The sequence below is a fragment of the Carex rostrata genome, chromosome 28 (assembly GCF_964058835.1).
Source record: "Carex rostrata chromosome 28, lpCarRost1.2, whole genome shotgun sequence".
NCBI lineage: Eukaryota > Viridiplantae > Streptophyta > Magnoliopsida > Poales > Cyperaceae > Carex > Carex rostrata.
Genome location: NC_135945.1, coordinates 898,296 through 914,464, shown reverse-complemented (window position 1 = coordinate 914,464; position 16,169 = coordinate 898,296). Strand labels below are relative to the sequence as shown.

Here is a 16,169-nt window from a genome sequence, read left to right as displayed (position 1 = left end):
AAATGTTCTTGTGGATCCTACTTTTTACCTTCATCTCCCTCTATCCCACATTGCTCTCTTTTACTTCCGTGAGTTTGACGCTTTTCACCTCCCACATCCCTCTTTCCCTTTCTCCCTTTGTTTTTGGCTGGTTTGTTCTCCTTGCGCCCCTCTCATCTCATCTCCCTAAGACCTCTGACCTCTCTAACACATTCTTCCCATCCATTTATCCACCATGGTCAGTGACATAAGGGATTCAAGCTGTGATGGGTCGAAGCTTTGACAAGTGGTATGGAGTTGATAGATACAAGTTTGAGTAAACATGTAAGTTCATCTGCATGGAGTTGCTCAGTAAGGTTCGATCTCCCATTTGCAAAAAGTTTCAAAATGCACCATATATGAATCGAAAGAAATAGATGAAACATGCAAGCTGCTTTCTTTAATTGTGTTTTCATTAAAATATGACATGTTGAGGTGTTCTATGATCATTCCCGATTCCTCAATCTTTAATTTTTAGAAGCAGCTAAGCTTTATTGTGCCATATTAATTTTTACAAGATATTGATGTCTTCACCGGATTCCACTATTCATTTCAAATTATTCGTTTAATTTTTCGATGGGTCAACTTGTAATTTTCTGAAACCCCTGAGCAATCTGAGGTTGACCACATCCTTATTGCATTATGGTCATGTTTGGTTGTAGAGTAATGGGTGGATTAAACTCCTTAATTACTCCACACTTAATTCACCAAATAAGGAGTGAAATTGATAGAGTAAGTGAGAGTAACATTTGAATTAATTTGGTTTAACTTATTCCACCTAGAGAGGTGATTTAGTTTACTAGACCAAACATGATTAACTTACTCTACCTTGGAGTAAGCAATTTACTTCGAATTAAAGTTATTCCACAATCAAACATAACCTATGTGTGTAGAGAGATGAGATGGGGCATGTGACTGAAATTCGTTCCTCAGTCTTAGAAATTTGTTCCTAAATCTTAGAGATTGATGAGATGAGAGATGAGAGATGAGTGAGAGAAGCATAGACCAGTGCAAAAACAGGGGAGAGACAGATGTGGGAGTAAATAGGAGAAATGGAGGAAGGGAGAGGAAACTAGGACCACAACGATATTTTGTCAATAATTTTGAGCAGAGGTTATTTTGTTTGAAGTTTTTGGAAAGAGGGATATTTTATAAAATTTCCCGTATAACTAGGGGTGTGTAGCCGCCACCCATAATTTTAAAATTTAATTGAACTTTTGTTTAGCATGTATTAATTTTCTATTTCATTTTTAATATGTACTAGCTAGCATCTTTTTTTTTCAAGTGCTACAGTAAAATAATTATATTTTAAAATGTTTATATTGAATTTAATATCAAGTTTTTATTTTTAAAATAATACATAATATAATAATCTTAAAAGATTTTAATGTAAATTTTCGTAATAATTAAATATAGAAAATATTAGCTGGATTTCAAGTATATATACTGAGATCGCGTTTTCATTGTCAGCATTTTAATTTTTAAAAAATAATGCAAGCAATCTCATGTATTTTCTTTTTAAAATAAAAATATCGCTTCATTAAAAAAATAGAGCTACTTTTAAAATAAATAATCAATAAAAGGAATTTATGTTGCGTATGAAAAAGTTAGCTTGATTGATTGCCTAGTGTCACAAATTACAAATCTCCAAATTAGATGACATCAAAAATCAATCAAGGCATGCAAAAAGGCTAATTATAATACTTAACACAAAAAGAAATCACATTTAATTTGGTGTATGTGTGCTTCTCCGCTTGACACTTTTTACCAAAACATGGCAGTTGATGACAAGAAAACTTTGCTCTTGATTAAGGTTTTATCATTAGATGCAAACATTCGGCGAAATAAAAAATTGAGATTAGATAAATAAATTATTATTGTATAATTTTATGTTATGAAAATAATTAAAATGTTTTAAAATTATAAATATTATAAAAATATAAAATAAAAATTCCTCTATTTTAATTATTTTGATGATTGATCAAAATTTAATTTTTTAAATAACTACACCATGAACAATAAATATTTGAAAGAAGTAGCAAGCAATGAAATTATATGAAAAAAAAAATAGCGCTAGAAGGAGGGCTTTATCATTAGATGCGCATACATGGGGCGAAATAAAAAAAAAATGAGATTAGGGAGACTCAATAAATTGTTAATAAATTGTTAAAAACCGAATCAATCTAGACTAGTAAAAATTGTTAAAAACTTAATATACAATAACTATCTTTGCAGATCGATACCCCAATCGGTACTTCATTCATTTTTTTTGTAGTGTAATATGAACTGAAAATAGGAAAGAATTATCTCTGCAGATCGATACCCCAATTAGTACTTCATTCATTTTTTTGTAGTGTAATATGAACTGAAAATAAGAAAGAATTATTTATGAGATTAAACTAACATTATTTACTATTTATAGATGCATGTTTTGCAGTCTATTTAGTTGGGTGAGTCAACTTCTCCATGAGTGTTTTTTTTTTTTATTTTCACTTACTACTGTACTGTACATTTTATAACATGTTTTATAACATACAAAAGGCAATATACATTCCACATAAACAACATATATAACGCATGATTCAACATACATATACATCCATACACATATTCAACATAATGAAAAGACATAAGACAGTATATATTCAACAAGCACATAATTAAACAACATTCAACACATTCAACATAACAACATTTAACAAATATTCAACGTAAACAACATTTAACAAATATTCAACATATATAAACAACATTGAACAAATATTCAACATAAACCACATTTAACAAATATTCAACATAAACAATATGCATATCCATTGTTCAATATTCATCAACATACATATATATAAACACATACAAGAGATTAATATCAAGCTTTTGGCAATGTATGAATGGTCACGTGATAGTGCACAAATGAACATGTGACGTATTCTGACCCATATGTGTCCTCAATAACTAACTGCTGAGTATGACACATCTTTCGTATCGGGCTTACGCTGTCGTATAAACAAAAATGTAAACAAAAAAAATCCTTCAATTTATTGTTGGGAGGTGATAACAATACCAGCACTAAAATCTCTCCAAAAGAGGAGGGATCAAGCTGTTACAACAATTTTTGAGTTACAAATTTCTCAAATGACCCTGAACTATAAATACCTGGAGGAGCACTCAAACTACAAGGGAGGACCGTACACGTTTATAAAAAATATCAATATTGTCATAACTATCTTGAGGACTACAAAACTTGATTTTTTTTTTGTTACATATGGTGCTGGAAAGTATTAATATCAAGTATTGCAAATATTTATACCTATACACTGAAATATTTGTATGTATATATATTATACAAATTTTAATCTTCAAGTGTTTGATCATGTCAAGTTACACTTCAAAGTATTAATATCTTATTTTGTACGTATTTATAACTATGCAGTGAAATATTTATACCTATGAGGTCAACTATTTTTGTTAAAAAAAATGTTAATATGAGAACGATTGGAGAAGGTTAATGTGGCGATATAGGGTTCCCAATACTTCATTAGAGGAAGATTGACACGTGAACCATTTGGGGACTAGAAAATGAGGATGATTATATCAAGTTATGTATGCAAGTATATTAATATCTTAATTTTCAAATAGTAATATTTTATTTTCTAAGTATTTATAGATCTAAAGGTTGACGAACGAATGTAGGGACTAGAAAAGGCAGACCATGTATTTAGTGGGGACCATAGTACAACATTAGAAGAAAATTGATGTAGAGATTTTAGGAAGACTGAGGAGATTCATATAATTATTCTTTATTTTTAGTTGTTTTCCTTAACTCTATACACATTTTAATCTTGTACCCGATAACTAATGAATTTGAACCCGATAAATTATTTTAGCTCAATTCCTGCCTCTCTCTGACAGGAATTCTACATCTAAGATGTATATGTAAGATGATATAACAGAGGATATATATGTAAGATGATATAAAATTATAAATAATCCTCAAAGTATTGTCGGAGAGTATGAATGCAACAAAATGAATAAAAGTATGGTATATTGGTTCTTCCCATTTTATTTTAGAAAAAAATGATAGCTAGCTAAGCAAAATATATGGATGAACAAAATTAAATACATGATGCTTTAAATAAACTGTTAAGCATGTTTTAATTCTCAAGAAGTTAAAAACATATAAAAAAAAATTATATTAATTACCTTCAGCTTGTCCTCGTCATGACTGCCACCGCAACAACACCCCGAAGCAAAGAAAGCCAAGGGGGATCTATCCTTGAATCATTCACCCTACAAAATGGCAACCAATGACATGCAAATTTCGCACCCTCCATGAACGCAAAGAGCGTCACGTCGGCGCCACCATCATCCGAAATATACACTGATACACTAGTGGAGAATGTACAATTAGTGTCGCTTTAAAAAGCCGACACTAATACTTTAATATCGGTCGTTTACAAAAAGCCAACACTAATAATATTAGTGTCGGTTGTTTATAAATAACCGACACTAATAGTTAAGTATTAGTGTCGGTTGTTTATAAATAGGCGACACTAATGTATTAGTGTCGGTTATTTATAAATAGCCGACACTAGCTAATAGTTAAGTATTAGTGTCGGTTGTTTATAAATAGGCGACACTAATGTATTAGTGTCGGCTGTTTATAAATAGCCGACACTAGCTAATAGTTAAGTATTAGTGTCGGTTGTTTATAAATAGGCGACACTAATGTATTAGTGTCGGCTGTTTATAAATAGCCGACACTAGCTAATAGTTAAGTATTAGTGTCGGTTGTTTATAAATAGGCGACACTAATGTATTAGTGTCAGCTGTTTATAAATAGCCGACACTAATAGTTAAGTATTAGTGTCGGTTGTTTATAAATAGCCTACACTAATACATTAGTGTCGCCTATTTATAAATAGCCGACACTAATAGTTAAGTATTAGTGTCGGTTGTTTATAAATAGTCTACACTAATACATTAGTGTCGCCTATTTATAAATAGCCGACACTAAAGCTAAAATAATTTCATTTTAAGTCCCGCGCACCTCTTTCACAACACACGCTTAGGGTTTAAAACACAGCCTCCTTTCTCCCTCCACACATCTCTCCCGCTCGGAAAAATCTAGTTTCCCCTCTCTCTTGAGCGTTCACTTCACTTCACGCTTCTCTCCGATCTGATCTTCTCAAACCTAGCCGCTTCTTCTAGGCGAATACTAGAAGATGACGCTGTTTCATTTCGTCAACTGTGCTCTCTCGCTACACGACCTCTCTCTCGCGACAATGCCTTTTCTCGCGACAAGACATCAGGTTCATACCCTTTACACATCATGTCATGTAAAAAATCCACTGTTGTCTCAATTTCACCATTCTTGTATAATCCATCTATAAGAATGTTATAGGTTACGACCTCAGGCTGATGCCCTTTAGAAATCATGTCATGTAGATAATCCATTGCCTTCTCAATTTCAACTTTCTTGCACAGCCCATTTATAAGAATAACAATAAATGAGCAATTTGGATGATATTTTATTTAGTGAGTGTTATTTGTAAATTATGATGAATTATTTGATATATCTTTGTTTTATATATAGTTCAGCAAAAATATATGAGCATCCCAGAACAAAAATTTTCATTTTTGAAATTTTCTATGATTTATAGTGAATTTTTGATTTTTTTTTTAAAAAAAAGCATTAGTGTAGGCTATTTATTAAAAAGCCGACACTAATAAATATTTGTGTCGGCTATTTATTAAAAAGCCGACACTAATAAGTTATTAGCGTCGGCTATTTATTAAATGGCCGACACTAAAAGTTAGTATTAGTGTCGGCCATTTAATAAATAGCCGACACTAGTGCCTTACTTTTAGTATCGGCTATTTACGAAGTATTAGTATCAGCCCGATTAGTGTCGCCTAATGTCCGACACTAATACCCATAAATAGCCGACACTAATTCCAAGTTCTCCACTAGTGATAGCTTCTCAGTAGGATAATCAAAGGCCAAAAGCGAGAGCGCCGTGTTCACAACACCCATTGGTGGTTCCTTGTGCGGATCAGCGGTGCACACAAACACATCTAGTGCAGGCCAAGTTGCTCGATCTGGTAACCTAGCTGGGAACTCTTGTCGATGCATTGGTCGCCACCTGAAGGCCTGAACTTGTGCCCATATGAACGCTAATATGAGATCGGATATTAGGATCGACCATAATAAGCAAAGCTTCGACAAGCGTATAGGAGGAGAAAATAGATGTTATTCGATGATATATTAAGGTGATGATAGCAAGAGTGTATACGAAAATATGTACGCGGTATATCGGTATTCTATGGTCGAGACGGAAAGTGTTGAGTGGTGGATTGAACTTGGCAGGGATGGAGGACTTGGTACCCTCCATCTTTGGTTATAATTTGAGGAGGAAGTGACCACTCAGTGAGCAAGTGAGTGTGGTTTCTGTTTGGTTAAATAGGCATAGTAGCATAGAGCAAGATATGATACCGATCACCTCCAGTTCAGTTTGAAATGGAGCTGATTATTATTGGAGAACTGAGTTTGTATTATTTAATCTGACCCGGATCTACGTAGCCGCCACCAATAATTTGTAGGAAAATTTTCCAATGTAACTATCAAAACTTTTTAAATAGCCATTTTCCCTTTGAAAACACCATAATATAATGAATACCTCTATTTTTAATGGAAGGATATATCTGTCAATTTAATTTATGAAATAACTAAAAAGACATAGCAGCAAAGAAAGTTAAGTTTTCATTGAGATATTGGATATTATGATGTTTTTACGGGAGAATTGACTATTTTAAAATTTTGATGGGTACAATGGAATTTTTCTCTAATTTCTAAAATTTTACTCATTTATATTAAAATTTAATTGAACTTTTTTTTTCCATGTATATATAAATTAACTTTCTGTTTCATTTTTAATATGTACTAGCATTTTTCTAGTGTTGATCATTTATTTTTGGGATATTCTTTTCTGTACAACACAGTAAAAATGTTTTTTAATATTAAAATATTTTTTAATGTTGTTTTTTTTTCAATATCAAATATCAATCAAAAGATCAAACATCAAAAACAAATCACATTTTGTGTATATACACTACAGCAAAAAAGGCTATCAGAGACCGGTTTTCCGGTCGCTGATAGTCACGTCGCCGGTCGCAGATAGTTATTCCGGTCGCAGAAAGCTGATTCCGGTCTCTGATACTCCGGTCGCTGAAAGCATTGTCGCAGATACTCAATCGATGACGTCGCCGGTCGCTGAATGACGTCATTCGGTCGCTGATACTTTTTCTGCGACCAATTTTTTTGATCGTTGTTGTTTTTTGCTGACGTCACGAAGAGATATCTGCGACCAAACAACGGTCGCTGAAAGTCAAAACCCGGTCGCTGATACTATTATGTCAGTTTTTTTTTGTTATTTACTTTTTTGTTAGTTTTTTGGATTTTTTTTCATTTCACTTTTCTCAAAACATACACAATAGATCGATTCAATTATAACATCAAATATCATACAAAATTACGGTTTTTATTTGAGATACAACGGGAACAATATCAACACAACAATTCTAATTTTGCCATAGTATCAATTATAATATCCTCAAAATTCTCAACTCAAGTCATGAAATATAAAAAAACAACACATATTCCTCAAAATTCTCAATTCCAATTTTCCCAAATTAAGCTATTTATAAAGTTCTAACCCAGCTATTTATAAAAAAACAGCCTATTGTTATTTTGCATAATATCAAACACCCCCGTTTAACAAAACAACACATATAATGTAATTAATAAAGTTCTAACCCAGCTATTTATGTCCAACTCAGTCATCACCTTCATCCTAAAAAAGGCCAAGAAACAAAAAATTAATACCAAAAGTATTATATGCTCATCACAAGTTCTATAAGGGATTCAATAAATCATTGAATAATCTTTACTGGTGCACATGATAAGCACATGATAAGCACACAGATAAAGGAAATGACAAAGGGACTTAACTGGTACAAAAATGACCAGAAACACAAAGAAAAATATTAAAAATAGCTGTATACCTAATTAGGCTATGTCACTTTACAGACAGTTATAGGACATCACCCTGAGCATTCCTATATAATTTTTTTCTTTTTTGGACTTATAAATTGATCTCTGTGAATTTTTGAAGTTGAACTTTTTATTTTTCTGTTTACTGTGCAAGTAGGGTCAGGTTCTCAAAATTCTTGAAATTGAACACCAATACACCATTTCTTATTTCACTATTTAAAATGGGTTTATGGTCATGTTTGATGCCTTTGCCAAGATCCTCTGTCGATAGTATTTGAGGCTAAATAAAGTAACAAAGTTCATTTATGTTTACCTCTTCAGCAGAAAGAGTAATAATCACGTTTATATGCTGCTAAAAAAGACAAGTAACAATGAATTAGCAAAGCGCTAAAAAAAATTGCATCAAATTTTCAATCTAATTGAAAAGAACAAGTACCATATAGCTGTAGAGGAGAGAGGAGCTGAAATTAATTAAATAACACACTTCTAAACCCTCGATCTTAAGCAAATTAACAGGAAATTAGAATAAAATTGGATAAGAAAACAGCAAGACAACTAATTGAAGGTAGAGGAGAGAGGAGAGAGGAGTTGACCTTGCTATCGTCACAGGCGAACTCGATCGCTCAGCAATTCTTTGCAACTGCTCTTCTTCTCTAGACAATGGCAAAGCCGAAACAAGAGCATCAAACTGCATTACATAAAAAAAAAAATTCCAAATTATTAAAGAAAATATAGCGATAAGTCCATTTGACCATATTCTAATTCCAATACTAACAAGACTTAGAGTTCACCTTTTACCACAGCTCTGCACCACCCCATCTGAGGACCACATGAAGCTCTGCACTAAAAAAAAAAACCACATGAAGCTCAGTTGACAATCCTCAATAACCAAGAACATAAATAAAGATAATCAGTGTGCTACCTTGTAATTATCTTTCGAGATTCAAATTGTTAGTCCGGCTAAGTCCTAAACCCAAAGATGGCTCATTACCAATCTCACAAGACATGGATTTATCAAATCAAGCAAATTATTATCAATTTATCATATATCAGGTTTATAAATATGGACAATTTCTATCAGTCTTTTTATTACCTACACAAGATTAGAAAAGGTCAGTTGGCTAAAAATCATTTTGAAAGGGCTAATCTCCTGTAAATTGCTTTAAATGAAAGGACTTTATCAGAAAATTGTTTTATCAGAAAAGTTCCACGGAGAAAGCTAATATCCTGAAAATTGATCGTGGCAAAGCTAATCTCATGCCGACAGTTCTGATTACCCCAATACCCATTTCAAATAAACAAATAAATTAAGAAACCAACCAGACAGTAGAAGAACGGCAGGGAAGGACTCACGGATGCCGGAGAGCCGCAGGAACGAAGGCGTGGTCAAAGCCAGGAGAGAAGACGCGATCTCTCTCTCACCATCAAATCTCTCTCCATCGCTCTCTCTCTTGAAATTATTGGCAAGGCTTTCACTCTCCCGCTCTCTCTCGCTCAGATTTGAAGACAAAGAAGCAAAATTGAAATTTAGGCAGAGAAAGTCGAATTGGGGATAAAGCTGGTGCGCGGGAGAAGAAAAAATTACGTTGCTAGGGTTTGGCGCGAGCGAGCCAGCGTTTTTTTTTTCGGAAAAAAAGACTTTTAGCGACCGGCGACATAACCGGTCACTGATACCGGTCGCAGAAAACCTCCGTCGCCAAAGTTGCCATTTTTTTTTTCTTTTTTGAGAAAAAAATCGTTTTCTGCGACCGGCGCCAGCCTCAGTCGCTGTTACCGGTCGCAGAAAACACAAAATGCTGTAGTGATATATGTGCTTATCCGCTTGACGCTTTTAACCAAACCTTGGCAGTTGTCACAAGAAAGCTTGGTTCTTAACTAAGGTTTTATCATTAGATGCATACATGCGGAGAAATTAAAAATTAAGATTAGAGAGACTCATAAATTGGTATAGTACAATTTTGTTATGAGGAAGGCTAGTGTTCTATTGCTTCATGTTTCAATCGTATTTTAATATTTATATCTTTGATTTTAAAATTCAAACAAAAGATCCGAACAGGTCAACATAATATTCATGTTAAAATGTGCTTAGAGATCAACTTTTACAATTTTTGAAATTTTTTTACTATTTTTTAAAATAAGTACAAAATCAATGTTTTTCAGAAAATTGTGGACCATTCAAAAGGAATGATTTTTTTACTTATTTTAAAAATAGTAAAAAAATTAAAAAAATGTAAAATTTTATCTCAAAGCACATTTTAAAATAGATATCATGTTGAGCGGTTCAGATCTTTTGCTTAGACTTTAAAATCGAAGATAAAAATGTTAAGATACAATTGGAGCATGAAGTACTAATGGTTTATTTTGAGCCCTCCCTCTTTTATTATATGAAAATAATTAAAAATATATAAATATTATAAAAGAAAGAATTACTAATGGTTTATTTTGATGATTAATCAAAATTTAATTTCTCAAAATAACAATATCAACAATAAATTGTTGTCAAAATATTTGAAAGTAGCAAAGAAGGAAATTAAATGGAAAAATAACGCTAGAAGGAGGGCTTGAACCTCCGACCTTGTGGTTAACAGCCACACGCTCTAACCAACTGAGCTATTCCAGCTTTGTGTTTAACACTTGTTTTTATTATATTAGTAAATAGAAATATAGCTAATTTCATTCCAAGTTGAACAAATTTAATATCGAGAATTTGAAATTAAAACTGAGAATATCAAGTACTGCTACTAGGAGCGTTTTTAGTTTAATTATTACGTACAAAAATTGAGTAAAATTAATTAATTAGTGTAGGACTATGGTGAGTTTTGACTTTTGATCAATAGTAAGTTTCTAATTATGAACTCTTGAATTTATCAAAACAATTTAAAAAATAAAAATTATGGCGACGCTTTATTCTTGAGGAAACTACCATTCTGAAGATTATATATAAAAATGAAAAGATTTTATTTCGATGTATCTTCACATGCTTAATAAAAAAATGTTCCTTCTTTAGGCCACACAAGGATGGCAACAGCAAATCCGGAAAGAAAGTGTCAGAGGTTAAACAGTAGGTGCTCGATCGATATATGTATGTATAACCACAATGGGAAAGTATTTGCGACTAATGCTGTCAGTATACCCTCACGGATACTATCGTTGCTAATAGAAAAAACATTTTTCTGTCAGTACAATTTTGCAGATAGTTAATTTTATCCTCACGAATACTCTCCCATTTAATCTCAATCCCCAGAAGAGTTCTCTTCACTTTTGCCCCGTACTAGACAAATTGGGAGAGACAAGGATGTCGGATAGAGAGATTGGATTTTTATCGGATATCTGGAAAACTAAAATATGCATATAGATAATTATTTGTATCTGTATTCGTATCCGATTTCAAAATTGAAACTTTACTCGTATCTGAATCTGTAACTATTCGTATCCGACATCCGGATATGTAAACTTTTGGATATGGATCTAGATTCGGAAGGATAATAATATCGGACTCGTTTACACTCCAAAAATAATACAGTACATATGCTTTGAGATTCGTACAAAACTGATGACTTAGATCTCATTGTACTCAGTCAGGTCTTGCAGTGAATTTAAGGGAGAGGGACTGCGTTCTCAGGGGCGGACCCAGCATAGACCAGGGGGGACAGCCGCCCCCCTGGATTTCGAGACTTTGCCCCCCCCCCCCCCCCCCCCCCCCGCCCTCCCTCTCCATAAATTTTTTTGTCCCCGTCCGAGTGTTTGATTTGTAATTCGGGTTAAATTTAATGTTAAAATCAAAATAAATTTCTTGAATTATGATTCGTAATTAGAATTTTAAGTTAAAATAGTAGAAATGACAAGTCAGAGCATTGGAAAATACAAGTCAAAGCATTGTTTTTTTTATCGAGTACCCAATTAGTTAATGGATTTAAATCCGATAAGTTATTTAAACCCGATTCGATATTTTTTTGCCTCCCTCCCTAACGAAAATCCTTGCTCCGCCCCTGTGCATTCTAGATGAGATAAAGAAACCTAGCAAGTGGTTAACTTTTTAAAGATTTATTTCAAATTTAAATTTTTATGAATTTTAAAAAATTATTAAATTGGCCGTAATGTTTTGTGTCCTTTTCTCCAGGGACCCGTTAAGATCATCAAGTTGCTCGTAACATCTCAGTTATTATTTTATTTTTTTTGTAAATACACAGATATTTCTCATGCAACTTGTATTTTGTAAACATCGATCCTTTTCTGTTTGAATAATTTGACGACAATGACAAGCACATGATCATATTTTCTAAGCTGATTTTTTTATTATATCCATCATAAAATAAATTACAAAAATAATCATGGTCTTTTAAAAAATTAAAAAAAATACCCAAACTGCCAAGACTACTGGCGGTTTAATTTCTTTTTGGACTGCAAGGAGTCCTAGCGGTTCAATTTTTTTTGAAAAATTCTCAAAATGAAAACACTAAACTAAATTTCAAAATGAAAACTCTAAATAATTTTTTTGAAAAAACACTAAACTAAATTATCAAACTGATCTTATTTTATTATAGCATACCCAGCCGAACCAAAAATAATACAGTATCCATTTAGATACAGGTCGCCCGCTTTGAAATTCGTGCTACATTAAAACTGATGGCATAGATCTCATTGTACTCAGTCAGGTATTGCACTAAATTTGAGGGGAGTGGGTCCTGAATAGGGGTGAAAACGCATCGGATAGTGGTAAAATTATATTTGTCTTTTTTTTTTTTTTTCGGATACGGATATGAATCGGATATTAGATGGATGCATATGGATACGGATCGGCGGATATCCATAGATATATACATACATATTTTCATAATATATACTAAACTGTATGGTATATATCTACTATTTGGAAACGTTTGGATACGGATAATTAAAATTCAAAACCATATTCGTACCACTATCTGCATGAATATTCAGATATCGGATATCCGTATCTAATTTTCGAATACGAATCCGAATTCGGTCGGATAATATCTGATCCGTTTTGAGCCCTAGTTCTGAATAAGATAGAGAAATCCGAAATCGTTCTAATAAATCATTAACTTTTTAGAGATTTAATTCCAACTTAAATATTTATTAATTTTTAAAATTTGTTAAATTGACTGTAATGTTTTGACTCGTCTTTATCGGAGGAGCCATCAAGATCATCAAGTTGCTCTCAGCATCTCATTCCAAATACACATAAATTATTGACGCCGATCTCTAATATGAGAAGATAAGTGTGGTAAAATATTTCTCATGCAACTTGTAAACATCCTTTTCTTTTTTAATAATTAATTTGACGACAATGACAAGCTCAGGATCATATTGGGTATGCCGAATTTTTTATTAATATCCACCATAAAATAAAAATTATAAATATATCTATCGTTTTCTGAAAATTTTAAAAATACCGGAACCACCATGATTCTTGGCACTTACTCTCTTTTTTTTGGATAATCAGAAATCCTGACAGTCCAATTTTAATTTTTTTTTGGAAAATCCTCAAAACGAAAACTATAAACTAAATACTTAAAATGATATATTTTTTTTATAACATGCACATCCTATATCTTAATATAAAATGCCCTAAACTAAATCTCAAAATGAAAATACTAACCTAAATTTCAAAATGAAAACACTAAATTAAATTTTCAAAATGATCTATTTTTATTATAGCATACCCTAAATCTGAATATAAAAAAACACTAAACTAATTTTCAAAATGAAAATATTCTAACAAAGAAAATGAAAACACAACAAAGAATGCCTAAGAAAAAAAATTACATTGAAATAAACTGAATCCAAAACTTCAACTCAAGTTTTGAAACCCTTTCCTTTATTTTTATTTGTTTGCAATTATGAAATTTTTGCTGGTGTAAGTCTCAAAGCGGCACCATATGCTGACCCAGTAGTCAGAGACCCACACGTAGAAGTCGTTCAGGTCAGCCAGGTCGAATGGCCGGAGGGTCAACTCTGGATTCATTTCTCTGAGGTTGTCAGTTGGTCTACTGTAAGTGAGATGATGAGATGTACTGGTAAATACAACTTGTAACGGAAAAGAGAATAATTATGGCGTTACAATAATTGATGAAATCGATGAACTGATGACTAGGGAGAGGGATGTATCCCATGGGAATTGAATCAAATTACATCCAGTATCCGACCAATATCGTTTGATGTGTCAAGATTCGTGTGAGAATTGAATTTTAGTTTAGATCTAACGGTGCACACAGAGGTCGGACCTAAGCTTTCCTTTCTTCTATTGCTTTCTCGTTGGTCAATTAAATTAAATCCATAGGCTTATGGATTGGGCCATTGGGGTCGGACTTGTTTCCTCTTCAATTGTTCAGTGGACCGGCCGTTTGATTAGAACAGGCCCAGCTCGGCCCGGCCCAAAACGCAGTCAAATGCATCTGCTCTTGCCATTAGATATAGAGGTGCAAACGGATCGGACCGATAGTGGTAAAACTTTCAATAAAAAATAAATAAAATAGTGGTAAAATTATATATGTATCTGTTTTTATTTTTCGGATACATATGGATACTGATCAGATATCTGTTTATTTTAAGATAATAGTAGCATAATTTTAATCGTAATATATTAAGTATATAATATATAACTATTATTTGAATATAGATAATTAAAATTTAGAACTAATATATATCTACATCTGTACAGATATTTAAATATCGAATATTTTGTATCTAATTTTTTATTACGGAATCGGATATAAACGAATAATAACCGATCCGTTTGGACGCCTAATTAGATCAATTATTAATTGTTGAATTTTAAAAATGAATAGAGCGATCGTTGAAATTATATATTAGAATGAATACTTAGACCGTATAACTTTTAAGTCTTCTATAATTCTTTAGCCCTTGATTTTAGCGTTTTTAAATTACTAATAAAAAGTTCGATTATTTTAGTCTTTATTAAAAAATAACTTTGCAAACAAGTTTCTTGTGTATAAAAATAAGGGGAGGAGGGAAGGAGTGTTCTGCATGATCTATCATGCATACATGTCTTATTTTTATTTTATTTTAAATATTTCATTAATTTTATAACAAATACTAATTATGATTTCTTTTATATAGCACAAGAGTAAAAAGTTCTCAACAAATAAGTCTATTTTATTTTTTAGTAAGAAAGTTCATAAAAACATATATAGTTTGAGTAATTATATTCAAAATTTTACATGATTCTTAAAATTTTACAATAAAATATCAGAAAAAATAATAAAATAATAATTATACTTCTATATGAAATATATGTCTCGGAAATTACTATTAGTTTGGTTGAAATTAAAATAACGATTTTATTGAAATTCTTGGAGTTTTCTTGTAGATTGTTATCGATCAAAACATATTTATTTTAAAAGCAATTATTTGGGTTGTGTGGTAGTTTATTTTTATGAAAAATGTTATAGTACCCCAAGCCATCATATCCGAGCGCATCCTCCAAGTAGTTTAACAGAAAAAAAAACCTTCCAATATTGTTAAATTTTCATTTTCAGCACTAATATCCAAAAATATAAAGCTATGTTTATAATATTTTAAAATGTTACTCGCAAGCATATAAATCTCTGTCTGAAAATATTTTTAGATAGTTTTAACTCTCAAACTAGTTTTGTCTTCAATCCAAAAAATGAAAGTTTCTTTTCACCCACTTTTTTTTATTTTTTCTCTGATCATTATAATTTATTTTTCCGATGATCCGTGATGAATTTTACGAATCTAAAAATATGAACGTTTTCTATTCGATTTTATCTTTCAAATAAGATCCATTAAGAAATACTTTTGAGTAATTTTAAAGTCATTTATTTTTTTTGTAAAGTAAAACTCATGAGCACTTTAAATTTTTAAGTTTTCAAATCTCAGTCTACAACTATTAAAATTTTCAATGCTTTATTCACGAGGTTTATATGCTTTGTACATGAGCTTTGTAAATGCAGTATTATTGTTGAGGTTTATATGTTTTGAAGTGTTATTGTTGAGGTTTAAATTATTTATACATGAGGTTTATATGTTTTATTCTAGAGATTTAAAGTGTTATTAATGATGTTTATATGCTTGTAAACAGATGTTTCAA

The 16,169-nt window shown here is 31.8% G+C and overlaps 1 long non-coding RNA gene and 1 other non-coding gene across 4 annotated transcripts; both read right to left on the bottom strand.

Annotated features, from left to right (window-relative positions):
- Nucleotides 1-7,585: 7,585 nt before the first annotated feature.
- Nucleotides 7,586-9,701, bottom strand: LOC144545939 (uncharacterized). Of its 3 annotated transcripts, none has more exons than XR_013508639.1 (5): nt 9,392-9,701; nt 8,863-8,914; nt 8,508-8,759; nt 8,385-8,420; nt 7,586-7,871 (listed from the first exon to the last, which is right to left on the bottom strand). It is a non-coding gene; the product is annotated as an uncharacterized LOC144545939 (long non-coding RNA). The 3 variants fall into 3 exon arrangements; XR_013508640.1 differs by having other exon boundaries at nt 8,665-8,759; XR_013508638.1 differs by having other exon boundaries at nt 8,385-8,759.
- A 916-nt stretch (nt 9,702-10,617) lies between these two features.
- TRNAN-GUU (transfer RNA asparagine (anticodon GUU)) lies at nt 10,618-10,691 on the bottom strand. The gene has a single exon. It is a non-coding gene; the product is annotated as a tRNA-Asn (tRNA).
- Between the last annotated feature and the right edge of the window lie 5,478 nt (nt 10,692-16,169).